The sequence below is a fragment of the Ictidomys tridecemlineatus genome, chromosome 1 (assembly GCF_052094955.1).
Source record: "Ictidomys tridecemlineatus isolate mIctTri1 chromosome 1, mIctTri1.hap1, whole genome shotgun sequence".
NCBI classification, from domain to species: domain Eukaryota; kingdom Metazoa; phylum Chordata; class Mammalia; order Rodentia; family Sciuridae; genus Ictidomys; species Ictidomys tridecemlineatus.
Window position 1 is genome coordinate 255,790,319 of NC_135477.1, and position 27,896 is coordinate 255,818,214.

The window sequence follows — 27,896 nt, forward strand, 5'->3', positions numbered from 1 at the left end:
TGGATTTCAATTATTATCTAGTCTTAGAGCTGGAAGGAAATGAGATGTGAACTAACCATCCCTCACTTTACTTAGCAGGCTCCCGCATCCATGGAGGTTAAGGGTCTTGGCGATTGTCAGTCAATCAGCTGTCTTCTTCCCTGTCTGGGACAGCAGTTTATCTCCATTCCTCTTCTTCAGGTTTCATGACTCTTTTTGCCTTATCCTGTGTAGGGATCTGGAAGTCTATAAGTGTCTACGTGCTTCTCAGTGTCCCTCAAGAACTCTGTCAAGCAATAAATCATTAGATAATCAGTACAATAGTAGAAAGGATGTGAATTTGGGATTTAAGTGCTAAGTACACCCGAGTTTCCCATGTTCATCAGAGTTGACACTATGGTCTGGATGGGTCTCTGTGACAAGCTCATCATGCCACACAGAGCATTAGCGGCCTTCTTGGCCTCTGCCACTAGATGACAATGGTGCTCACCCCTCTTCCCAGCCCCATTAACCCAGAGTTGCTCCAGCCATAGCTAGTTATTCTCTGGGGAGCAAAATCACCAGTGGCTAATGATGGATATGAGGAATTAAATTTTGATAAATCAATTTAGTAATTAACATAGTTTCTCTTCTATAAAATGGTGATAATAATGGTACATACCCCAGGGATTAATTGAGAGGGCTAAACAAGACTTTCTAAATGGTTATATTGTGCCTAGGAGCTCTCAATTCATGGTAACTAATGCTACTAATGAAGAGTTCTGTTAATGAAGAAATTGTTCCTATCATGTAAATACAAATATGCATACACATGTAATTATTTATTTTTTCAAAAAATCTTTACATTTTCGATTAAGTATGTATCCAGGTCTTGGAAGATGACTGGATGATCATTGCTCTTTTTGGTGGTGTACTCACTTTAGCGAGCTGGGTTTATGAGCAAACTAAAAATCATTTTGCCTTTGGAATTCTTATTTCTGTTAACTTTAGAGTTATTCAGTTTGTAAACCCACCAGAATCACTGAAGTCTTGAACATGTGTGCTTGTACAGGAGGGAGCCAGACTTAGAGGGTCATGTTTGGATGTGGTCCCCAATGTATTTGGAGGCTGGGACACATGGGTGCAACGGGTAAGAGTTCTCTCACACATGCCCTGGTATCTCTGAGGGCAGGGGTGGTGTCCAGCCAAGTGGGCAAGAAGCATCAGGCTGAGTGCTGGGCTCCACAGGTGGCCTGAAGCTTGGCCAAATGCTGTGTCCGGATATGCTTCATTTTCTCACTGGTGAGGAATGACATTGGTTCATGGTCCTGAAGGCCCCTCTGCAGTCCCTGCCAGTCTGTAGTTGGTTGAAGAGGATCAGTGGATGCTGTGCTGTATGCAGTGCTTGGTGTGTCCATGAACAACTGAATGGAACCTGTCAGATTTGACCTATCAAGCACAGAAATAACTGCTGCAATAGGTAAAAATCAAAAATCAGACTCTGCAGTCAGCGGCCCTCGGGCTTATCAGTGTACAAAGCCCAGGTAGAAGAATTGCCTTTGACATGTACTTTTCTCCCTATTCCTACATGGTATTCCTCCATAAAAGGATACACCTTAAGAGAAATGGTTTCAAAATCCTGTCCCTTAGGCCCGTGTCACTCCAAGGTTCAGTCACTCACTTGTATAAATGGCTAGATAGTATTTTAGGTTTTGCTGTCTAAAAAGAAAACCAAGGATATGACGTAGCTCTTATAGAACAAAACAGAAAACAAATATCTATAAAGTCTTTAGTGACAATATAGAAATATTAAAAAAAACATTTTTAGCTGGGGGACATTCAAAAATTTTCAATGAACTGAATGTGGCCCACACATCACCTTGTGTAGTGAAGCCTTCCCCAGAGGTCTCAAGTACCTTAGCGCTCACATTTTGTCTATTTCTTTTTCTTTTCTGAGCAGAAATTCCAGACACATTAAAGCTTGCAATCTTGCTCCTCTGCTGGGACTGTGATGGGGGTCCCTGGCTCTGGTTGTTCATGGAGCCCTGGGCAGCTCTCAGGCAGGCTGGGGATGTGCTCCCCAAGTGAGCACGGTGCTTCCAGCCACCATGGCGCCCCTGGGCCTCAGTACCACTCACAACTTCCTTTCTGGCCACAGCCTAGAGAGCGTTGTTGTTATTTCAGATGGACCTTTGGAATCTTTCTGCTCAAGTATTGTGTCATCTATTTCTGAAAAATTTCACCTCTGTGTTGATTGGCAATATCATTGTGTTAGAGGTTTCACACCCACTCTCAGGATCAGGCATTCTCTCAGAATTCTCAAAGACTTACGTACAGTCAGATAGTCCTGGCTGTGATTCAGTCCAAGAAAGATGAAAGCAAAATCAGCCAAGGGAAAAGGCACGTGTGTGGAGTTGGGGAAACCAGGCAGGAGATCCCACGTCTTCTCTGGAGCCACAGAGATGCTCCAGTTCCTCCACCAACCAAGTGGGAAGACCTGCAGGTGTTGTCTGCAAGAGGCGCTTGGTGCTGGAGCTGGTCATATGGGCACCTTGGCCTGCAAGGTATTAAAATTCCAAGATCCGAAGGAAAAGAGATGTTCCACAGAAATCACCTTGCCTGCATTTTAGACAGTGGCCTATTTTTAATAGAGAGTGGTGGGGAAATCAGAAACGTGAGCTGGGGACACCAGCTCAGGACCAGCTTTGCAAACCAGCCTTCTGAAGGATCCCGGTAACTGGCACTCTCTGCTGACTCCTCTCTGGGCAGTTATTACAGGGGATTAAAGTTTATCCTCATAAGTTATTTGATAGCACTGCCTTCCTAAATCAGACAGGACCCTCAAACCTGATCCTGATGTTTTGCCCATGTAGATGTATCTAGTTTTCAAAACTGTATGTGTAGAACTGGAGCATGTAAGTAGACAAATCTTACAGAAATCTTAACTTCATTATAGTATAAAATCTTACCTTCTATACTTATGCCTCTTTTGTTACTCCTACAGGAAGATCATTATTTTTGAGAACATTACCTCCTTCAAATTCTAGATATGCATATATAATTCTATGTGTGTGTGTGTGTGTGTGTGTGTGTGTGTGTGTGTGTAATTAGGGCATTTGTTCTTTTTCCCATGGTTTTCAGTGAGCAAGCTAATTCAGACAGGTTAGACAAATTTCCCAGAGTTGCATAGATAATAAAAACAAAGCCAGAATACAAATACTTTTATTTCTTTATGAAGTCCATAGGCATTTTCAGAGTCTTCTTTCTGAGTCAGATATCAGTCATGCTTCCAACACAATAGATTGTTTTCATCCTTAACATGTGTTTTTACTCTTTCCATGTCTTTAAGAGAGAACACAGTCAGCCCTTCTTATCTGGAGGTTTGGCATCTGTTGATTCTACCACCCACATGTTGAAAATGTTTGAAAAATAATCGCATTGGTACTGAACATGCACAGACATTTTTTCTTTTCATTATTCCCTAAACAATATACTACAACAACTATTTACAAAGCATTTACATTGGACTGGTTATGACAAGTAATCTAGAGAGAATTTAAAGTATACCAGATATTGTGCACAGATTCTGTGCAGGCACTATGCCATTTTATAAGACACTTGCACATCCGTGGATTTTGTCATTCCAGGGGTCCTGCAGCCAATGCCCTGTGGATCCTGAGGTGTGACTATTTTAGACTTTTCCCCCATGGCTGGGTCTTCCTCCACATCTGGCACCAAGGTGTCAATGGTGAGCTGGGGGAGGAGAGCCGGGGAGTTTTGCTCTCAGTAATTTGTTGCAGGAGAGGAGGGCTTTAAAGAATTCAGTGTGATAACAAATTACAGCCTGATGCTCTCTGTCTCTATCCCTGAGTGTTTCTCTCAGTGAGATCCCCTCTCTAACTGCGCCAAATGTGGGATGCGTTTCTGGTGATTCTTTTAGTTTGAAGATATTTTCTCCTGGAGAAAACAAAAACAAAAAAACAAAACAAAACATGTTTTTGCTTAGCTTCCCAGAAGACAATTGTGTGATGTAGATGTGTGACTTCCTGGCTTCCTTATCTTCTAATTGTCATAATTTCTGAACCAAATTAAAATACACCTACAAAAAGTAAATTAGTTTAAAACACAGATAAATAAAAGTTACCCACAAATTATTAAGCAATTACAAATCAAACAGTTGTTGAACATTAATTATCTACATACAAGGTAACATTTTAAAAATTCATGACAAATTGTAGCAATCTGTTGGAGTGTTGAGGGTGATTATTTATGAAGTGTGATGTAAATGAAGTTTGCTACAGTGGAAGGAAAATAAATTCTTTATTAACATCCAATTATCTTTCTCTCACTGCTGGATTCAATGTGTCTTACCTCTGCATCAACTTTTTCTGCTGGGAGCAGTAATGTCTATTAAGATGGCATTTTTAGTTCCATCCTAATTAAGCGTTATTCAGATTCCAGATCAATGTTACCACATTACCATTTACTGACAAATTCTGAACTTTGTTGCAAAAACAAACAACAAACAAGATACAAAATAAGCTTCACATTTCCATGTTTGGGAGTCTCAACAGCCCGATGTCTGTGTTCCCCTCAATGGATGGGTGGTCTTGTCACTGTTTATCCCTCATCCTTCACCCTGAATCACTAACTGTCTATCTTTTCCACACACAGGAAATGTTTTGGAAGTTTAGCCTCTAGATTTCAAATCTAAGCCTAAGTTTTTCTATTAAAAAAAATAGCTGTGGATCATCCTTAGTGAAGCTGATTGGCAACTTTAGGATGCATTGGTTCTTAATGGATAACATCTACCAATCAAGGGTAAATAATAAGCTCTAAGATGGAGGCTGAATCCATTGCCAACACAAACCAGAACCAACTACATTCCTCAAGAGCAGAACAAGGTACAGATATTTTAGACAACATCCACAGATTTAAGTGGCTCGAAAAAGCAGAGTCATATTTTTCATTGATCAATGGATAATATTAGGATCTGAAATGGGATGTCTTCATGCTCTCTAATGGATCCTGCCATTTCTGAAATATCATGCACGTTTTGGGTGGTACATTTTAATTTGCAAATCTCTTCTCATTGATCCTGTACCCTCTTCACCCTGCCCACCTCTTGCCCTGGATTACCCTGAAGCAAAGCCATCTTTAACATTTAGTTCAATTCTGGACATCAGAGGTAAACCAATCAGAAAGAAGACCAAGGAAAGGAAGCAGAATAGTGAGAGGAATTGGATGCCCTGTGATCTGGGAAATGAGAGAAGGGACTTAGGCACACAGGTGTGGAGAGAGGAGGACCCAGGAGGACCATTTATGGGTCAATCAACAAGAAAAGAATGCAACTGTGTATATGGGTGAAGAATTCTTCTCTGTGTCTCTTAGGCATAGAACCAGAAATAGTGAGGAGAAGCTGAGGGATGACAGTGTCAGCTCGGTCATAGAAGGAACTTCTGGACCTCAGTAGGCCACAGATGCCAGGAAGAGTCAGAAGGAACCCATGTTTTTGACTTTTTTTTTTTTTTCAATTGCACAGGGCACTGGAATCCAGGAAGGTAGTAGGGATTTAGGTGAGAATTGATGTCATGTGGCTCTTTCCAAATCTTAGAGCCTTTGAGGATGACCTTGTTCTCAGCCTAGCCTCTTAGTTTTTGCATGAAATGAGAATCTGCTCATTTATGGAGGCCAGGTAAGAGCCTCAGTGTCACCATGTGGACACAGGACTGCAGAAAGAACCTTGTGTCTGAAGTAGCAACTAGAGGTCCCTCTTTATTTCACCTGTGCTTGCAGGGAGACCTGAATGGCACAAAAGCTTCACTAAACCTCAGTGTCCTCGTCTGTAAAGTGGGATTTTTAAAGAGTTTTCAGAAGATTAAATTAAGGGGCATAATAAAGTCTCGCTACTGAGGCAGGTGCTCATATCAGGTGTTGGGCTTTTTGTTCAATCACACAGAGCTTCCCAAACTTTCCATGTTAAAATTGCTTCAAGGAAGTTGATTTGGGATCAATTTGTTCTGAACTCTGAAATGGAGGTGCGATGACAAGTTATTCAGGGTGTCTTAGAGAAGCTGGCAAGAGATCAGCGGGCATTCTGGGTGGCATTAACTCTCTTTATTACTCTGGGGTAAACCATTTAACCATGCTTTTTTCTCTAACCAAAAGAGAATATTTGCAATTATTTCTCTGATCATCCTACATTCTTTCTTGCAAGGATGAGAAGAAGTTGCTTAGAGGATAAAATATTGTTTTCTAGAACTGTCTCAAGAGACCTGATAGAAGTTTCCACTTCAGTCTAAAATCATACTGAGCAACAATGGCTTATTCAACCAAGCATTACATCATTATGATAGAGGATTCTAAAAAGTGTAATATCCAGTCACTTATGGAGCCAAAGCCTCTAAAGACTATCACAAATAACAGGCTACCCCCAAATCATGTTTCTATGTATCTTCTTTATTGATAGAATTTAAAAGCATAGAAAGTCTATTTATAGAAAACTTAGAAAGTACAGAAACTCTTTTGTGCTTTTAAATGGGTCCTGGCTAACTCTTGATATCTTGTATATTCTGAAACATCAAAAGAAAATACACAACTAGTGTAAGATTCTTCTCTCCTTTGGAATCTCGACCTGTATTCAGGGATTTGAGTGGGACATTCTATCCTAAAATGCCCTCAGGATAGACATAGAGCCAGTGATATTTAGAACTCACAGAGTGTGGCATTGAGCTCTGATGCCTTCTGTTCACAGACAGATTGGGAAATGTGAGATAAGTGTGTGTGTGTGTGTGTGTGTGTGTGTGTGTGTGTGTGTGGTGGGGGGTGTTTGGGAAACAGGGGTGCTCTGAGGCCAAGAATTTTAAAACTTAGCAATTCCTCTTTCATCTTCCTCCGCAAAAAAATTGCCCTTCTCGCAGCATTACTCAGATGCCAGCCCTCAGCATGAAAATGCGGTGATCCAGCCGAGCGCTTGGCATTCCTGAGGAGTGCGTGGTGAAGCCTGCAGAGCTCCTGGATCTGTGTCAGGGACCCAAATGTGCAGTGTGGGCTGAAGGCAGTCCTGCAGTGGCCTGAAGAGTGGCTCAGTGGGCAGCCTCTTGAAGGGCTTCAGCATAATGCAGGAGACGACTTTGGTTCCACCTCGGCCCCATGGGGTGGTGGACGACTAAAGCCAGGACAGAGGAGATGGGCATCTCATTACCTTACGAGTCACACGTGCTCATGGCCTGTAGGATGAGGAGGCCAGTACCACGCAGGCTATGTGGAAGTCATGCTCAAGGGCACAGGGGACATCCAGGTACAGCCGAGAGGGCTCCACACGATTAAGGGCCACAGGAGGCCCCTGGCTCCCACAGGGGGATGTGATTGATTGCTCGGACAAATTCCATGAGCCGGCAGGAAACTGAGGCCTTCTACTCAGGGATAGGCAGGAAGTCCACCAGGTCCTTAGGCCACTGGAAGCCCTCCCAGATGTTGAGACAGCACATAGCCATGGACCTTCATTTGGGGTTGGCATCACAAGGCCTGGATGGAGGAGATGCATTCATAACAGACCATTCAGTTTCAATCGCTCGGCTCACATATGAATTCTTCCCATTAACTTTCTTTCCCTAAATAATGAGGTGCAAATGAATGCAATGAGGAACCCCAAGGGTGAGCTTAGAAGGACTTGCAGGTGAATCCTTCTTCACCTATTTGGAGCTCAGAACCAGGCATGGTTTACTTAGTAAGTAAAGACACTCCATCTTGACCAGGTTCCATCCCCCTACGAGGCTGGTCTCCACCCTCAGTGTGGCAGATCTCTGGTACAGGTGGAGCCTTGGGTCACGATGAGTGGTGGTGGTTGTCATTTAGAGGCTATAGTCATTATCTGGGGGAAGATAATTTTTCTTTGTCCTCAAAAATGATATATGTAAAATTGTAAACCCAGACACGTGCTTATTTCCAATCCTGGTCTCCACTGAAGACACACTGAACATTCCCTGGGGCATGTCCACGCTGGAAGGTGTCAGCATGAGGGCTCCTGACCATGGGAAGCACAAACCTGGGGAGCTGAGAGTGAGTCCTACTCAGCAGACTCATTTGACGTCAATGCTGACTTTGCATCTCCCTGCATGGTTTTGTGAATGTACGGCCGTGTTTTAACTGCAGAGCTTGGTACGTTATTCTAGGATTTGCCATGAACATGGCTGAAACAAATGTAGTGTTTCCTTGGATGCAAGATGGTCGAAGTTTCCCCATGTCCTCTTCTTTCCTTCCAATTTCCTTCCCGTTTTCTCTCCCTGCTGGTCTTTTCTCCCCTTTCTTTCCTTCCTTCCTTGCTCCTTTTTCTTTCTAGTTTTTATTTCCACTCCACAAGGCAGATTCCTCCAGGCTTACAGAAATGAGTTCCCCAAATGTGAAATGTTCTTAAATAGGAAATGACAGACTTACACTACAACTAGTGCCATCTATTTTAAAACCACGCTTTATTCTCTTTCCTGTCTTACAATGCGATTCCCCAAAATAGACTTGGATTTGGATTTGTTTGTATTTTTTCTACATGCTCCTCTTTCCTAAAGAGAAAGTAGGCAAGTAGCCACCCAGTGAAGATCTCGAATCCTAAAATTAGCTTGATGGTCGTAACAAAAAATAGATTCACCAGCTAAATTCCTGTCTTATCAATCTCTGACAGGGAGAAAGGGTAAGATGAGTGATTGTGTGTTTGAGAAAACATAAATCATACTAGCACTTGGGGCTGCTTTCTGAAGAACATATTGAGAAAAAGGGGGACCCAGGATGGGCAGCCTCTGCTTCCGAGCAGCTCACTGGGTAAAACTCCAGCCAGGGTGGTGAGGATGACCTGTCTCCTGCGCAGTCCCGGGATGAGCTAGCACAGGTGGCAGGCATTAAAGACCAGTCCTGTCCTGTTCTGCAACCTATGTTCAAGTCATAGGCAAAGGCTGATTTCCACGAGACATGAGTAAAGCTGGTAAATGGCGTTCTGTAGACTTCAGTGAACAAAAGACCCAGAGCACAAAAAACTGTGGGTCAGTCAGACTTGCTCCTTGCCTTGGTAACAAATTTTCAGAAATTTTTAATTCTTGGCATCACTCCAGCTTTCTCCAAATATCGTGGCAAGCAACTTAATATTCTGAACAGATTTTTGTTGGCAGGCATTCATATCTTTTTTTTCTTTATCCTTTTTTTCCCCTCCTGCTGACTAAATGCATTGAGCTTTTCAAGTAATTTGAAATTCCACAGACATTTATTTGAAATTTTATTTTATTTTTTAAATCTCTCCCAAAGCAAAGAATAATTCCTAGGGAACACCTATGGAAATATTTGTTACTCTGAGCCTTTGAAGAATATGAAAAGCAAATCTTTCCCAGGGCAGTTTGCATTTCTCCCTTGCACTGTGGCTGTTTCCACATGAAAGCCACAACCAAAGGGTGAACCTTGGATTAAAAAGACTATCGCTTTAAATGATTAATTACATGGTTAACAAATTGGCAAGCTTACTGTGAGCAGGCACAGTCCTAAGTAATATTAAAAATTCTCCTAGGTACTCATTGAGACCCTCTGAAGTTATGTATTCTATCCAATAACCAATGAGAAAAAAATGAGAGTCAGAGACATGGCAAGACTGGACCAAGCCTCGCAGGTTTAGGACTCAGGCCCGCTCTCTATCCCCAGAGAGACCCCAAGGGGGCTGGAGCAGGTCTTTCTTCCATTACTTATAGATAAATAGGGAGGATTCAGGAATGTTCAGGACTTGTCGTTCGAGCCTGAAAGGAGAAGATGGAGTAACTGGCGAGCCTGCTGTCTCTTGCTACCTCCCTGATGGACAGCATTCCTGGTGGACTATGAGTTTTCATTTGGTCACATAGAATCAAACCTTGGACTGAGTAAGTCTGATCAATACACTTTCAACCCAATAACCAGGATTGTTAAGGCCTAGTAAAATTCTGCTTCCCCGAGTCTTTTAACTTAAGAACTTACATGAAAATGTAGTTATGCCTCAAACCAGCATTTTAAGAACCTGTTTGAAGAGAAGAGGGTCAGGCTTATAATAACACCTTTTGATATTCTTTCCAAACCTACGGGAATACTTTCATCTTGCTTCAGCGACATGACCTGGCATTTGACAGCCCTGTCCCCTGTGCTCCTTCTCAGCGGTTCTCAGCACTTGGTCCAGATGGGCATTGAGCTGGTCAGAGCCTCAGCCTGGAGCTTGGGTGACTGCAGCAGGTTGTCAGCTGTAGGACTGGGGAGGAAGTGGACTCCCTGGCCCACCCTGGCCTGACTGGGCCTCTCTGCCTCCCGGGCCCTCATTTGCTGGTGCAGAGATGTCCAGGGGCTGCCTCTCTTGGCTCACTCATCTGTGACCTCTTCCTGAACCTTGTGGAAGCATGCCATGGACAACCTGACACTGCTGGTGTGAACTTGAGGAAGCCATGCCCAGCACCAGGAGGCATTGCTGGGTGGTTCTAATGTCAGGCTCCGAATCACTAGGGTGCCTTTTGACCAAAGTGCAGAGGAGGAGAGGTGACAGATTTCATTTACATTAAACATTCACGGACCTCATCTGTCACAAGGACAAATTGTACTCAGTTTCTCAGATCCATGCAGAATCCAGGTCCCTACCTATATGGAGAGGTATTTTCAAGGATGATTACAGAAGCTTTTATTCATTTGTTTTATTTTCAGTGAAATTTAAGATGGAATTTTAAAAAAAAGAATGTCTAGGACTAGTTTAAAGTTGTCCATTTTGCCAGATGGGGAGAGCTTGGCTTTCCCTGCAGAGGGTTATGTGGCCATTTCCCAGTGTAATAGTCCATGAGCCATGTGTACTATTGGAAGTGAAAGGCGAGCTGGTTTTGTTCCAGGAGCAATCTAAATATCTCCAACCCATGCAGCCATTAGGAGGTAACAGAGATGACAACCAAAGAATTTTTTCCATGCATATTATCCTGCAAAGAGTTCATTCTTTGGATCATTGCCAGATGCAAAACTCTTCTTCAGTGCAGGGTTAGTCACTTCCATCCTGGTGAACCACACTCAGGTAGTTGGCCAACCAACACTAAGATGGCAAGAATGAGCTTCGTGATTTCTGAAGAAGACAGAAGATTCCAGGCCAACAGCACCTGCTAAATTACCTTGCCTACACCACCATCTCATTCACTCTCACTCATAACAGTCTTTGAACAAAGAAGGGCAGGCTTGTTATTACTATTATTGTTATTATATAGATATGCCAGATGAGTTTCAGAAGTACAAGGTGACTTGCCCAAACTTCACACTAATCTTGAACTTGGGATCTAAAAACGAAGTTCACCTCATGAGACTCTTGCCTGGAAATTCTTACCTTCTCTAAAGGTAGATCCTTCATGTCCTTCCAAACCTCCAGATACTACATATTAAATTAGAATATTCCATAGGGCAGCCAGACTTCCAAGGGCAAGAAATAAAATTGTTGAACCTCAGAAAGTGACTTTCTGTTCTTAAGGGTTTTGTTATGATATTTAGTCAGTTCATACTTAAGAAAAGTATTGAAAGTGGTTTGCATGCCACCAAAAATTAGAGCTCTGTGATGTGACATGGTGCCTGTGAGTCTCCTGAGACAGGGGGTCAGAGCACAGGGCATTTTGAGCTGATGTCTGAATGACGAGGATCAGGCAGAGGCAGGAAAAGAACATTCTGGGAAGAAAGGTAGTGAATACAAAGGTACACAAGAGGGCATGGGTTTGGTGGGAAATCCCATCAGGCTTCCTAAACCAGGCTAAGGTCTATGGATTTCATTTCCAACACAATGGCAGGATACTGAAAGCTGCTGAAGATCCTCAAATTTTCATATCCATGGGCACTTTTGGGTAAGGTATAGAGAAAAGGGTTATAATGGGGAAAGGCTGGAGGAAGGACACCAGTAAAGGGATCATTGCAGTTTTATTCAGACAATAGATATTGATACAGGAGGGGATGGATCAGGGACGTTGTATTCATTGGTTCTGGTCAAAAAGATTTGCCATGTGTTGGATGTTGGCTTGTGACTGACCTGTGTGTTTTTGAGCAGAACAACTAGTGAGCAGTCACTGGACTGACTGAAGGGGTGAAGCAAGTTGGGAGGTGAAGAGGAAAGTCTTGTGTCATGATTTGGATCTGTCAGGTGTGAGATGCTTTTGGAAATCCCAAGGGATGTGTCCAGCAGAGAGTCAGAAGTATTATTAGTCCAAGGAGGACTTCCCTGGGGAGGAGGCAGAGAGGAAAGAGGAGCCTGGACAGAGGCCAGGAGCATGGCACCAGGAGGAGGAAATACAGCGGGGATCAACGGTCAGGAAAACAGGGATGAGGAAGAGAACTTAATCAGGGTGACCCTAGGCCATGGAGAGAGGTGCACGTAGAAGGGAGAGGCTCCACTCTGCACAAGGGACTGAGAAGCGTATAACAGAACACTCTAGAGTGTCAGTTCCTGGAGGAACACCTTGCTGTGTTCTCCTAATTGTAGTGACCTTCATGTGATGCTTAAGCCACATGGTGTTGGAGTAAGCCGTTCCTCATTCTGGACAAGGGTCTCTGGTTATCCCCAATTATTCTCAGAATATGGCCAGTGCCTGGACATGGACCCTGCATGTTGAGCAGTCATACAAAATGCAGATATATGATTTTATGAGCTATTATGAGTGACTTCTTGTTTCATGCCTTTGCTCCCAAAGAACAAAGCAAAACCAAAATAAACAAAATAGCTGAGCCACACTTGCATCACTGAATCACCTTGTTTCCGGCAAAGACAAATCGGAGATGTTTTGTCTTGACCTCCCATTCCGCTTCCTTTCTGAACAATGGAGTATTGCGTATTGCCATCGCTGTTGGATGGAGCACCTGACACTGACCTTGGAGGTCAGCTCAAGATCTCATGTCCAGAGCAGGGGTGCCTCCAACAGCTCCCATTTCTGTTCGTTGTCCTGCGTGTACACATCTGCTGCTCTGCTCAGCTACAAGTGCTTCTGCCTCATGCAGTCCTCTTGAACTCTGCTTCATGGCTGCAACCCCCAAAGCTTTAACTGCCTCGTTTCCTCTTATGAATTGTTCTCCATCCTTCGTGACTTCAGTCTTCTCCCTCTAATCTGCCTATCTGGTTTTATTGGAATCCTGGTTCCTTCCAGAACTCTCTGACCTTGGACAGTTGTGTGCAGTCCCCTGGGCCATGGTTTCTCCTGATCCACACTGCGGATAATGTCTCAACAGATGTGAACAATTGCAATACTCCATTGCTTGAAACCCTTCAATGTTAAAAATCCCATTTGAAAGCACACTGTGTTGGAGGCATCCCCAGCTGCCTTTTCTTTCTCTCTGGTTTGAATACACCTTATTGGCCACCATTCCACATGGGCCTCAGCCACTTCAGTTTCTTGCAGCTATCTGGCATGAGATGTTTTCCCCTTCTCCCAGCCCTCAAGAGTGCGGTCACCTGCCCCCAGCAAGCCTCTGCCCCTTTCCTCTTCAGGAGGAGCTTCTGCCTCTACCGTGTGGCTGCTCAGACAGCTGTGGGGCTGAGTGTGCTTGTGGGCTTCCTGCCTTTTCTACCAATTTGTTCCTGCCCCTGTGCTCCTGCAGCAGCCTAGGCCTCTGTACCTCTGGTTCCACACCAGAGGACTCACCCACAAAGACTCGAGGGTACTATAGATGTACTCGAGGGTACATCTGCACTGAACATATATAGACTTCTTCTTATTTGTTATTATTATTCCTTATGTTATGATATAACAACAATTTACATAGCAGTTCCATTGTAATAGCTTTTTATAAATAAACTACAAATCATTTAAAATACACGAGAAAATGTGTGTTGGTTACATGCAAATATTATATAGGGACTTGAACATCAGAGGATTTGGGTGTCTGTGGGGATCCTGGAACAAAATCTTGCTCAGATACCAAGGGACCAGTGTGTATATCTTTACTTTCTAGTTGGATTATTATTACTTTCCTGATGCCTTTAGTAGGCTGGAGTTTCTAAAGTGCAGAAGGCTTTAGAAAGGACTTGCAGTGTCCTAGATTCTGTGGGGTAATAGGTGCTCTGTAAATATTAGCTGAATACATTTGCAAAATAGTTAACACTGCCTGCTTCGTGGTGTTTTTGTGGTACTGAACCAACCAATTTACATAAAGTTGACATAAGTTTCTATTTATATTTCATATATTGTGAATATCTTAATATTAATTATAGATGAGCCACAGGAATGTCCCTAATATCATTAAGAATGGTAAGGCACAAACTACCTTTTCACCTTAGAACTATTATGCTTTAATAATGTTGTTTATATTGATTCAAAGGCAATATAGATACTACTTAGGAATGTGAAAAGTTACTTTATCCTGGGACTCATGATCATTTAAAGAAAATGTAGACACCGGCACAGATGCCGAGGAAGAGTTCTTTGGGTAATGGCCAGGACCAGATGTCCAAAAAGGTTAAATTCTGAGATTTTTTTTTTAAAACAGGTCATTTGGACTTGCTACATCCTTGCTGATATACTCTCAATCCAAATTGGATAATTAAGCACTATGGGCTTTTCAAATTTGTTACATTGTATATTAGTATTAACACAAATATGATATATCATAATGACATTTGTCAAAACATCATAGAAGGCAGATTAATCAACACGGTTACAGAAAAATGTAAAGTCTTTGAATATGCAAAGAAAATGATAAACATACTGGGGCCAGAGACAGTTTCAAAACCAGCAATCATTTCTAACTTAGAAACCAATTAAATATTTTTAATTGCTGCTTGAATGTATGTGCATGTGGCTTCATTTTCACATCTACAATAACCCTAAGAGAATAATTAAGAGACCTAATTATCCATTGTCATAATTCATTAAATCCATTGTTCCTGGGTGAGAGTACGTATAGAAGTATATGGAAGAAAGATATTATGTTTGGAAAAATGAAGAAAAATATCATTTCTTAATTATTCAGCGTAATTAGACCTGTAGGTCTTAGGAAATGAGGCAAATGATGGTTAGCATTACTTATTTCAGAACTATTAGATATCCTTTAGGGTATCCTAAAATACCGACTGTAAAATCAGCACTTGCCCATTGCCTGTGTGATAGCTTAGGGAGGCCTGTTAGCACCCCTGAATTATGCTTTGATTATCAGCACAGAGACGCTTTAGGGAGATGCTGATATGTTGGTTGTTGCATTGTGAGGGCAGGGAGGGTATCATGAGATTATTGGGCACCAGGAAGAGTGATGCTCTGGGAGTAGCAGGTGAGGAAGAAGGAAGTCCAGCCCACATGGTTGGAAGAAGCCAGGCCCTTGCTTCTCATCTTCAGTGACTCACCCCTTCCCAGGGTATTCCTGCGCTGTGCTGTGGGAGAAGGGTTTGGCCTGCATATCACGTGTGGGGATCCATCCTTCACAGGAAGAAAGGGATATGAATCTCAGAATCTCAAGTCAGAATTCCAAGGGTACCTCCTTAGCTCTGTCTGTCCTACCTTCCCCACGACTCAGGGATGCTGTTGCCTTGGGCTCATCATCTTGTATCTCTGTGGGACAGTTTTTATTCATGCCATCTTGTACAACACATAAACTCTGTTTGGGAATATAGCCCAGTTTGAGTTTCCTGTACATCGTTTAATAGTGTTCACCTAAATGTGATGTGTTATAAATGGCTCTTTGGCCCTTTGATATTATTTGGAGTGAGTTTGGATAAGCAAACAAAATTACGGTGTGATAAAGCTATTTCAATTAAGTATACTTTTGCATTTTCAGAGCTTTGATATGGAAGAAAATCTAGTCAATATTTTCAAATGGAGACTATGTGGGGAATCAACATTGAAATCATAATCATGTCATCAAAATCTCAGTAAGGAAGATGAGAAGATCCATATACATCTCTAGCCATTTTCTCAGCCCCAGTTCTTTCCCAATTTTATTAGAAAGCTTCTGGCAGGCTCATGCAGGTGGAAGAAGCCAGGCCCTTGCTTCTCAAACCCTATCTTTCAATAGGACTCTGATAGGCAGGGTTGAATGAGGAATCTGGAAGTTTTGGGAAACCCATTGAAAGAGGCGGTAGCACATGGGTTAACAGACCCTGAAGCCAGAATGGCCTGGCAACCTGTGGCACATCTTTCTACCCGCGTGTGTAACATGGACGTGATACCAACACAGGTGTCACTGGTTCCTAGGGAGGCAGGGTGACAGGCAGAAAGACACCGGCCTCATTGCCAGCAGCACCTAGGCCCTTCTCCTCTGCACTCATCTCCCAGTGTATCTAGCCTGTGGCCCTCAGGGGATGTTTAACGGTTTTACATTGATTTCTGGTTTCTCTTGTGGCTTTGCTTCTCCATGTACCAGTTATAGTTGGAATTTTGTGTTCAGTCCAGCCTGATGGATGGCTTTCTGCTCTGCACAGTTCTTCCCTGAGTCTGGTTCAACTCACAATTCTAATCTGAAGGTTGTTAGTGGTGAATCATATTCAACGTCAAAACCTGAGAGATCAGAGTCATGCCTTAAAACCATCACTGGACTTTTGCTGTTGATGTTAGGAATTTTAATTGAGACAACTTCTAGCTGGAGTTCTAACAAGAATTCTGAATTTGGTTGGCTAAACAAGAAATGATATTCCTTGCCTAGATTGGAACATAATAAATATTTGCTTTTAATAACATGTTTCTTTTCAGATTTTTTTACATATTTGAAAGGCTAAGAGAAATGTAAGATGCAAATATAAAAATCTTAATTTGCTATTCTATCTTTTATTATTTTCCACTTGTAAATTTCAACTCCTTTGCCTTTTCTAAACGCCCTAGAAATCAAGAGTTATATGTTTCCCCTCATTTTTCATTTCTGTTGGTGTCATATTGTTTTTAATATCATCTCATTTTCTTGGCTCAAGACTTGGAATTCCAAGCAAATAAATCATAATGATATGACTTTGAAAAAGAAGTTTCCTACGGAACTGCTTTGAATTCCTGTGATGTTAGAGGTACCGTTCATATGATTAATATAGTTTTGCTTGTTTGGTTGTTTTTTTTCATTTGTTTTGAAAAGCTAGGATTTATGAACAATGAAACCAAAGTGTGTTTGATTCAAAAGTATTAATACTGTATGAATTTGGTGCTTTTTTTTAAATGAAGAATTTTGCTATTTTGGAAGTAGATTTACTGACCTGTTATGCTTTCCTTCAAATGGCGTTATAAGGAACTTTATTTTCCTAAGGATAGATAGAATCATGGAGGGGCAAAGAAGGTAGCCCAGAGTTGTGCGTGGTGCTCAGATCAAACCAGCGAGAGCAGGGGTGGCATTAGTTTCACATCAGAGACTGCCCTAAGCTGCCTCTCCACACAAGTCTCTGCCTTCTCAATAGATCGCTCACTTCCTGCTACTAAGAAGCTGGTTGCCCATCACTTCCGTGGCCCTGACAGTCCTGAGCTCTGACCAATTGCCCACCAATTGCTTGGAGCAGCTGGTGTGCCCCTTCTCTTGTGCTCACCTGTATTTCCAGGGTCCAAGTCTCAGGAGGTGATATCTTGGAGATGCCACGATCAGTCTACTGCAGTGCCCCTACCCCCAGATCCACACAAGTTTGTGTGGCTCGGACACTGGAAGCCATAGATCAAGCAACAAATTCACTTCAAAATCAAATTTCTTTCATAGGAAGTTGGGTGGAGATGCAGCCTTTAGCAATTAATTGCCAACCTTGGCTAATCATATAACATAACTACTGAAAGGGGACCAAAGCAGGGAGTGAGTGATGGTCATTCCCAGCTACTATAAAATCATCACAAATGGTTCGCAGTGCCCATGAAAATACCTTAGATATTATTGATATAAAAAAAGTCACCAATTTTTGGGCTGGGGATGTGGCTCAAGCGTCCTGGCATGCGCAGGTCGCTGGATTCGATCCTCAGCACCACATAAAAATAAAGATGTTGTGTCCACTGAAAACTAAAAAATAAATATTAAAAATTCTCTCTTTCTTTAAAAAAATGACCAATTCTTCATTTCACACTAGAATTATTTTTGATATTTTTACTTTTTTTTTAAAATAGAGTTCTTTCTCAACCCAAGATTTTATTTATAGTAATTATAATATTTTAGGACTCCCTTTGGTATATAAACAAACAGATAATACTATAAAACAGACGTTTGAAAAAATAAGTGGCAAAATTACATAGTTTCTGTTCAATATTCAATTATTTATTTGACTCAATAAGTAGATATTTACAAAGTTGTGAGAGTGTTAAATATTATCTGGGGAATGAGTTTATCAGTAATGTTCATTATGTTCTCATGTAAAATTCTGATCCTACTGTAAATAAGTTGTTTTGTGAACAGAAGCATATCATCCTTTTACACATTTTAAAGTAATAAGAGTGAAATATGACTGCCCAGATTTTCACCAGAAAACACATTCAATTGTGCATTTCTTTTAGGTAAAAGCAAAAATTTATGGAAATAATGCTCAGCTCCTGAAAAGGGGCTTCCACATAGCTTGAGATCTTGCAAATAGATCAATATATGCTCAAGCAGGAAGTAAAATCATCTTTAGTGATAGGAAGCCAGCATTTATAACTTGAATAATAAATAAATCCTGAGTGGTTCACTGAATACGAAATAATTCCTCAGTAAACATCTGTGGCTCAGGCTTTGTGAGCAGCCAGCAGACCCGGGGCCCACTTTCCAGCCCTGATCAGTGATGAATTTCTCAAGTATGAAGTGCTGTTTGTTTTCATAAGCCTGCTTTCTGAAGGATCAAACAACAGAAATGACTTACAGAAAAACTGAAAACAAAACCCATATATTTGCATCTATATTACCTATTAAATGAGAGTTCATGTAGGATGACTCCATCAGGATTTAGCCATAAATACAATAATAATAGGGCCCAAACCAGTGACCCTGTTTGGACTGACTTTACATTTCAAGCCGGAGAAATCTAGCACACACATTCACAAATGGGGGCTATTCCTCCTAAAAACATAAAAATCATTTCTTAATATCAATGAAATATAATTCCAAGCCAAACCAACACAGACATGCGGGTTTCTGTGTCCTCATTTGTATTCATGCCGTGATGACTGGCATTGTTTTCTTCATCTATAAGAATAATAACCTTGGTCGTTCATATCAGTGGTTAGATGCAGTCGCTTTGGACCCCTCTAGCTATAGTCCCAGATGAAATCTCATCAGGTGGCTAGGAAATTCAATCTTGTATTAGGTCTGGATGATTTAGCTTCACTTTTCCAATAGTGCTAGATGATGATTGCCAGTAGTCACCTGGTATAGGCAAGAAGGTATTTGTCAAATCCACCCTGCAAATAGCACTGTGAAGACATTCCCAGGACAGGAGTCATTGTATCAAGCTGTTCATCCCTATAAAATGTGAATCCTAATAGACTGCTGCTTGTACTTTTTAAATTCTATGTTCTAAGCCCTCATGTCAATGTCCCATAAGGTCTTCAAATAGTCTTAATAAGTTCAGTTCTGTCTAATGTTATTCAGGACTTTCCATAACTAACTTACTCCTTTGGAGTTACTTTTTGCATGTGCAGAATAAGTTATTTTAGATGAAACATCTGATTTTAATGTTTGTGATGTAGTTATTTAAATTTTAGCAAACATCTCAATGTTTGTGATGTTGGATGACAATATCTGTGTGATGTAGGATGTAACTGTGTGTTTAAAATAGAAAACATAATATGAGAAGTGATCCTTCTTCAACCAAGTGCTTTTAGGAAATGTTGATTTCAGCAAAATAGTCCTATTTTAATTCACTATGAGGTCACTACTTTTATCCCAGACTTGATTGACTTTGAATTGGGTTTCTCATTTACTAATAGTTTAGGAAATTCATGTATAAAAGTAGACATCCCTTTAGTAATTTTCCCCTCACTAAACTTAGCCTTACGAATTGGACAAGGTAACATTTTTCAGGCAATCCTGACTTCAATGCATGAGAGCAACTTTTTTTTTTTTTTTTTTTGGAGATTCCGGAGTCAAGAACGTTTCTTTGAAACTGCAGGAAAACTTTGAAACTGCCAGTCTTGCTAGCCCCAACTTCAAGCTCGACTTTGATTCCTAGCAATACTTTGGAAGTATACCAGTTTTTCGATGCTTCTTTGTCTGATGAGCGTAACTCTAGGCTTATCCCGGGGGGTGGACTGTCCTTCCTCACAGGACTCCTTCCCCATGCCCTTCCTTCACAAAGCCATCCCAGTGGGGTTCACTTGTGCTCAGGAGGAGGGTCCTTGTACCTCATTTCCACCACTCTGTTTTTCCTTCCTTGTGTCTAGCACAAGCACTTCAAGTTACTCATCAGAGCCTTTTGTTTTCTTAAAACACAGACTTGTCAACTGTGGTTTCTGAAACCCTGGAGTTCTAGACGTGCTTTGGAGAGTTTGGACACTACAATGTTTCGGTTCTATTACATAAGAAATACTGACCCCGCTGTATGCCACCTCCCAAGTTTTAAGGCTCTGGAATTCCTCCATAAAGTAATTTTTACTGTGACATTACTGGGATCTCCTGGTCCTTTGTAAAGCAGAGAATTCTGTCATTTCAGATTATTCTCCCAAGGAACTGGGATTTAAAGGTGGTCATATTCACAACTCCTCAGTTTGTATACATTTGCACTTTTTTTTCTAGTCGTAGAAGAAACACAAATAGTTGAAAACTGAGAGTGCTATGACTCAGTGGCCACTTGACCTCACAGTTTCAAATGATTTCATGTTCAGTTTTGCACATACAACACAACTTTACTATGATGCCTCTTTTATCTCCTTTTATATAAGATTATGGTTGACAAGTTACCTAAAGAAAGTCATCTACTACTGCAAAGTATGGAAGTCCCTGCTCTAGCCCTGCCCTTCTCCTCTCAGAGAAGGCACCTTCATGTCCCAGGCTCATGCTCCTGGTGAACTGAAGTTTAGAAGAGAAATCATGGAGGGCCATTTGCCATGAAGTGCAGCGGCTGGTGGTCAGCTCAGGGGCTCTAAAGCCTCATGCACCCATTTTCCATGGGGTCCCTGGAGGGACACCCTGCAGCCACTTCTGAGAGTGAGGGCACAGGGCATTCTGTATCCCTTTATCTGTCTAATAGTCATGCCTTGAGTGCTATTTAAGTGTGAGGCATGCTTTAGGTGGTGCAGATGCAGAAGTGAACCAGCAGCCAAGCCCCGCCCACGGGCAGTCCACTTTCTTATGGGTCAAGAAGCAGCAGTTGCAGTTTTCCGTATGTGGTTCCAGACACTCAACTAAGGACTGACATTAGCTAGGACACTCAACCAAAGGTGTGAAGGAGGTATGGACATTAGCTTGGTGGGCATGTGTGGGAGGGTATTCCAGGGAGTAAGGCCAGCTGGTTCAAGGACCACACTGAACAACAAAGTCACCTGGAAGAGAGTAGGAAGGAGCAGAAGGAAACAAGTAACCAGATATGACAGAGCAGTCCAGATGGCTTTGACTTTTAGTCAGCAGTTTACTGCATTTCTTTACTGATTTCTTTGAAAATTTTTATAGTAATCGTTCTCATATAAAATGTTTATCTCATATTAAATGGAATAAATATACAGAAAGCATTTCATGCTCTGGCTTTCACACTACAAGATCAATGGAGTATTATCATCATTTGTATTAGATTTGGCAACTAATTGTTTCCAGAGCAGTAACCCTAATTTCTGCATTATTGTCAATCCAAAACTTTCACGTCTCATTATTTCTATTGAACTCCGGGGGTCTTAGCCGAGCAATAGTGGGAACTTAACCCCTAATATGAAAATAGAATTCTGCTGCTGTGTCAGGAACAGACTGCATTTCTCTCTTGGAGATGTTTAATTTCACAAAACCAACCCAAGGTTCCTAGATCAAGAACCTGGCCACACGCCTGTTGACGGTAGAGTGGCGCTCGATGGATCATGTGCTGCTTAAAATCGATACGAGGGCTGTGAGTGGGTCCAGAGGCTTTGAAAATGAATACATTCCATGACAAGGGGGTCGATGGCTTTTGTGATTAATATTACTGAGTGGCAACAGCTCTGAACTTAGACCTGCACACATTTCTGTGCTTCAGGTGGATATTGTTTTGAATTATGGGAAAGAGAAACAAAGAAGCTGGAGAATGAGGTAACCAGGGGAAGCTGATGTGAAGGTGTCAGGGACAGGGAAGGACAGGCTCCTGCTGTGAGCCACACACAGCCTCGGGCTTGGCCAGCCACTGAAAACCTGCAGACTTTGGAAAGACATTTATTCAGTGCCTCAGCCAGAATCTGATGGTGAGAGTGGCCCTCACACTTGAGTGGAGGTTCTGAACCGAGAGATATGAGCAGGAAGCATTTAGCACTTGGCTAGCACATCACAAGTTTTATCAGTTATCATCATTATTTTGCATTAGATTTGGCAACTAATTTTTCCCAGAGCAGTGACCCTAACTTGTCCACTACTATTAATCTAAAGTTCTTGATTTTGTCACAATGTTTGTTCTGGGTTGAAGAGTATCCTTCCCAAATCTGTGCCTATCCAGGCTCTTAGAATGTGACCTTATTTGGAAACAGGGCCACCACACATGTAATTAGTTAAGATGATATCATTACTGGACTATGATGGCCCTACTCCAGTGACCAGAGTCCTTTCCAGAAGGACATTTGGACAGAGAGACCCGGGAGAGGGCCCTGTGATGACGGAGGCAGAGCCGGGAGGAACCAGGGCTGCCGGGAGCTGCTGTTGTGGGAGAGAGGCCTAGACAGAGTCTCCCTGTTTCCAGAGAGAGTGGCCTGATAGCACCTTGATTTCAGGCCTCCAGTCTCCAAAATGACAAGAATAAGTTCCGATCATTAAAGTCAGTCAATTTATGGTACTTTGTCTCCTAGCTTTAGGAACAGGATCCATTGTCTATGTCAATTAGTGAACAAAATGTCCATCTGACCGGTTGGCAGCCTCTCTGCAGCTCTTCAGAGTAACTTTGACTTGATGTTATATGAAAAAAATTCTTGGGTTTTATTAATATCGAGTTGGAAAATATTATAACACACTTTTGTGTGAATCTCTAAGGTTAAGATGTATTCCCTAATTTGGGTTTGATGTCAGTATAATGAGCATCAAAAAACAGTGCTTAGATGATATGGCCAAAGTCCTCTTCCTGCCTTCTGATTTAGAGGTGGCCAAGAGAGAAGAATTGGACTTGCCTTATTTGATTGAAGGGAAATGTAAGTGTACCGCATTAATATGGAAGATGAACAAATGCGTTTAGTGCACACTAAGAAGGAAAGGCAGAGGGGAATGTTGGGCAGTTTACTTGAAAAGTGACTAAAGCATGTGCCACTTTGTGACTGTGACTGCACACAATGATTTGGAACTCAAGTTCAGTTGTTTTGTAAATGGCACGGCGGCCAGCCGAGGGAAGAGGGAAGATGACCCCACTCAGGGATAACCAGGTCGACATTGTATTCAAGTCACACAACAGTCACAGCTGCAAGTTCCGACTTGTTTTTTTGTTCCAAACAAAGACATGGCCTTGCATTCCCTGGCAATTTGTTTATAATCGTCACCACAATGTAACATTCTCCAGTGTGTCACAGAAAAACATGACATGAGAATATGAATGCAAACATATGAAAAGGAAAAAAAAGCCCTCAGGTGGTTGTCAATTTTTGGCACTGTGTAATTACACTAGTTTTTTTTAAATGTTATCTTTTGCCAGTATCTAATTAGCAGAGCCATCTGCTGAAAGAGCAGTGGCCCATCTGCCTTGGATGTTGTTCTCTTCATTTTTATGAAAAGTATCTGCCATTGCTGGTCCCTGTCTAATTAACTTCTCTTGCTGTGGAATGTAATAATGCATAGCTTTGTTTATATATTTCTGAGAACCGTGGATTTATATGTATGTTACACATACATCAAAAGAGCCAATCTTTTTTTTCTTTCCAAGATCTGATTTTATCCTGAGATCACAGATCCATTTATCACAACTGGAGCAAGTCTGCGTGCGGAACGGTGAGGTGTGTTGCACCATAAAACAGCAGGCACTACCTTACTCCCCCAGGGCTTCTGCAGATATAAAAGGGTTTTCTGTAAGCACACCCTGCTTCTTTACAGGTTTGATTGTAGCACTGTCACTTCCTAAGAGTTGAGGATGCGGTAAGCTCAGTGTACAACTGGATCTGAGAGAACCAGCATGTGGCTTCCCTAACAAGGCAAACGAACACTGTTGCCTTCTTATATCCAATACCATGCTGTCTAGGCCAAGGAAATCTGCTTACATTTTACTGTAAATTCATATCTGATGTGTGCAATTGTGATCAATATGCCTGCTTTTCCTTCCATCAATCACTATATAGCAGAGTATCTTCTATCTGATATTTGATAGATATTTAATGACTTTGTTAAATGGAAGAGAGGTATATAAGAATAAAGCAAAACTTTTATGAATTGATAGCAGACATGTTTTTTTTTTTTTAATTTTTAAACGAATTCACAGAAAACAATTGAGCCCAAAGGAAATCTTTGTGTCTTTTAAACACAGATGTTTCAAGCTCTTTGCCCACTGTAGATAGTCTTTGAGTACTCAAGTAACCACAGTATTTTGGCTAGGTCTGCTACTGAAACATACAATGAACACTAAATGTGGAATAGGAGAAAGAATTAATATTCTTGTCTCTCCTGGGCTAACATGCAATAAGTAAGGATAAAGGATGACAAAAATTAAAGCTCTTAAGAAGATAAAACTCAGGAAACAGGTCTATGAGAGTTGTATTGAAATCCGAAATGTAGAATGCCTTCACATCTGTGTGGTCATCATAAAGGTAGGTTTGGGTGGAAAGTGTTGGAAATGAATTTGAAGACAAGTAGTAAGACAGCTTCACAAACCAATAGTGGATTTTGTTCCAAAATAATGATATGTGGATGGGGTTAGAGAGACTTCCATCATTGTGATCAAAACACCTCGAGAACAGCTTGGAGAAGGAAAAGGTTATTTGGGGCTCATGTTTTCTAAAAAAACAGTGGGTGGTAACTGGCTCCGCCATTTTGGACCGAAGGAGAGGCCAAGCATCATGGTCAAGGAAAACAGCTCTCTCATGGCAGCCAGGAAGCAGAGAGGGAGAGGGGAAGGCAGCACAAGAAACCTGCAGCCTTCAGGGCACCCCAGGGACCCCCCCTCCTCCAGCCAGGCTCCTCCTGCCTACGGTGACCATGCAATTAGTGCATTCACGCCAGGATAGACGGAGGAGAGTGCAGCTCTTGCAATCCAGTCACTTCACCTCTGAACATTTCTGCATGGACACAGAAGCTTTGGGGGACACCTCAGATTCAAACCACAACAACTGAATAACAAAAGTCTACATTGAGAATAGAAAGAGAAGGTTTGATTAAAAGGAGCTCAATTGATTAGGATGGATCTAGAAGAATAGAAGAAGACCTGACCAGGTCTAAAAGGAAACTAAGTTCAAATGGAGGAGTGGATAACTTGGGGAAATGAGATCTGAGATAAGAAAGTGCCGTTGATATCTTTGTTGGTGTCCTGTGGACTATTTCTTCCTTCCGTAATGCCAAGTGTTCCAATGGGCAAAGTCCAGTCGACTGAGTGATAAGAAAGACACTGTCGGATTAATGTGGAACCCACAATTCTCATGTAATCTGGAAAAGTCCCTTTTGCTCACTGCATTCTTTTTATAGTTCTGTGATACCCAAAGGTATGTGTTTATTCCTCCTATTTTCTGCAATAAAGTCCTATCCTTAATTTGAAACTTCTCCAGATTCCGTCTTCTGTCTGAGGTGAATCCACAGAAAAGCTATATCTTTAATGAATTCTGGATTTGAATATTATTTGCATGCTAATGACCCTGTAATAAAAATGCCTTTGGAAATTCACTTTTCTACTTTTAAAAATTGTCTTCAGAAAAATCTATAATTCTTGTCTTGTTTTCTGTTGGTCTGATAAATTTGTGTGAGCAGTGGTTATTTTCAGTAGACTGGGTAAAGTAGTGAAATGTTTATGAAAACTCCCACATTCTTTTTTCAATTACTTTCCCTTTTCCAGTCCTTGGCCAATATTTATCTTGAAAATGAGAAGGCTGCCCGAGCACCAGGTGGACTTGAGAAGCTGTTTGTTTCCCACGTTGGCAACAGGGTCTGAATGGTTTTGATGGCCCGTGACAAACACTCTTCCCTCTTAATCTTGGGAGGAACCCACTTTGTCGTAGTTCTTGCGTTTGCAGAAGAGGTCACTGATAGCCAGCAAAACGACGGGACCAAGGAGAGCCACTGTGGATTCCTTTTTAGCTGAAATATTCCTAGTGATTATAGAACACTGATTCCTTGCTGACTTACAGCACAGGGTCCTCCGATGACATAAAATGACAGTTGTGAGGAGTTCAACAGTGCTAAAAGAGTGTGTCATGTCCTGTTTTCAGTTTAAGTAAACACAAGAACCACATATCTTTACTTACATAAAAACATCAGAGTGAGCTTTAAAAAGAGATCTCAGGGAGGAATTCACTGGAGGGCCCAGCAGAGGCACAGGCTCCTCTTCCCCTTTGTCTCTGCTTTACTTCCCAGGATCTGTAGACACACCCCCTGGATGTTGTGCCCCGCCTGTCCTTCCGAGTGTCATCACTTTTGTGAAAAGCACTGGCCATCCTGGATGGAGCTTGTCTCCAGTTGCATCAGAGGCTGATTAGCTGATTCTTCACAAGTGTGACCCTTCATCACCACAGGAAAACATCACAGAAAGGATTAGGGATTCTCTTATCTGATGTTGACAGGGACAGAAGTCCCCAAAGTCTGCACCAGGGAGAACAGTGACAATGTTGTTTCTGTTCAAGACACTCTCGTGGTTCTCTCTGGAATCTTTTCTTATGTACTATGTTTGCCAAGTTAGATAAGTTAGACAAGATGGAGTGTGTTATGACTTAATCTCTGTTATGTAACATTCTTTGGAGCACAGCGGATATTAGATAAGTTGTTAGCTTGACTTTATTATTCTCCCAAGCATAGGAGAATTAGAAAAAAAAAATCACTAGCAATAAGGGTAAAGTCAGTATTTTCCTTCATATCATTTGATATTAGTTTTTATTTGGTTTAGTTTAGTTTATTATTTAACATTAGTCTAAATTAACAAAATATTCTCTCACTTAGTCATTTTCCGGATAATGACTTCACTGGTATACATCTCGGTTTCTTCAGCAATCCAATCCAAATAATAATCCAGAAAATAATTGTAATAGAAGTTGAGGAATTGGAGAAAATATTTTTACCCTATAAAAATCTACACGCTGTTTAGTAATAGAAAAATAAAACATCTCAGATGCTCCAACTTGTTCAGAATGATTCACAATCTCAGTGTATCAATGTGTACAGGCATCATTTCTTCCTAGGGAGCAAGAGCTTTCTGTTACTTTCACTCATCACATATTCTGTTTGTGATTTCATGTGTGAAGATGTACATCTCAAATTGATCAGCATGGATTAGATTTGGAGTTAGAGAAAAACACTGAAATGTCTTGGCTCTCAATATTTAGTCAAAGCTAATAACAACATGAAAATTGCTGGTATTAGAGAGTAACAGTAGATGGATGGGCTCTTTGCATGAGCTAGGTATTGACTGTCATGGGTATATATATACGTAAGGACATGCAAAGCTTCCCTCACTTGTCATCTAGGAATATGGAAGAGGGACATTCTCTTACAAAGAATTCTTCAGGTCTAAGTGAGCATTTAGGGCGTTGTGTTTCTGGGTCCCTCCTTTCAGTCTCCATTGGGTGTGTCATGTGGTTTTATTGTCCTGATCTCCCTACAGTCAGGCCCAGGGTCATCAGCTCATTAACTTGTCTCTAACAGGGACTAGATCCAAAACTCCCATTACCACCTTTAAAAAGCAAATTCTTGCTCATGTGTCCTTTCAAGGCTACATTTGGATCCCAAATGTCAGCCCAGGGCTGGATTTCATG

At 41.5% G+C, this 27,896-nt stretch overlaps 1 protein-coding gene across 7 annotated transcripts in view; it reads left to right on the forward strand.

The window, feature by feature from the left end:
* The window catches only part of Sema5a (semaphorin 5A), a 450,819-nt gene that overhangs the window by 254,899 nt on the left and 168,024 nt on the right, over positions 1-27,896 (forward strand). The window lies entirely within an intron of this gene.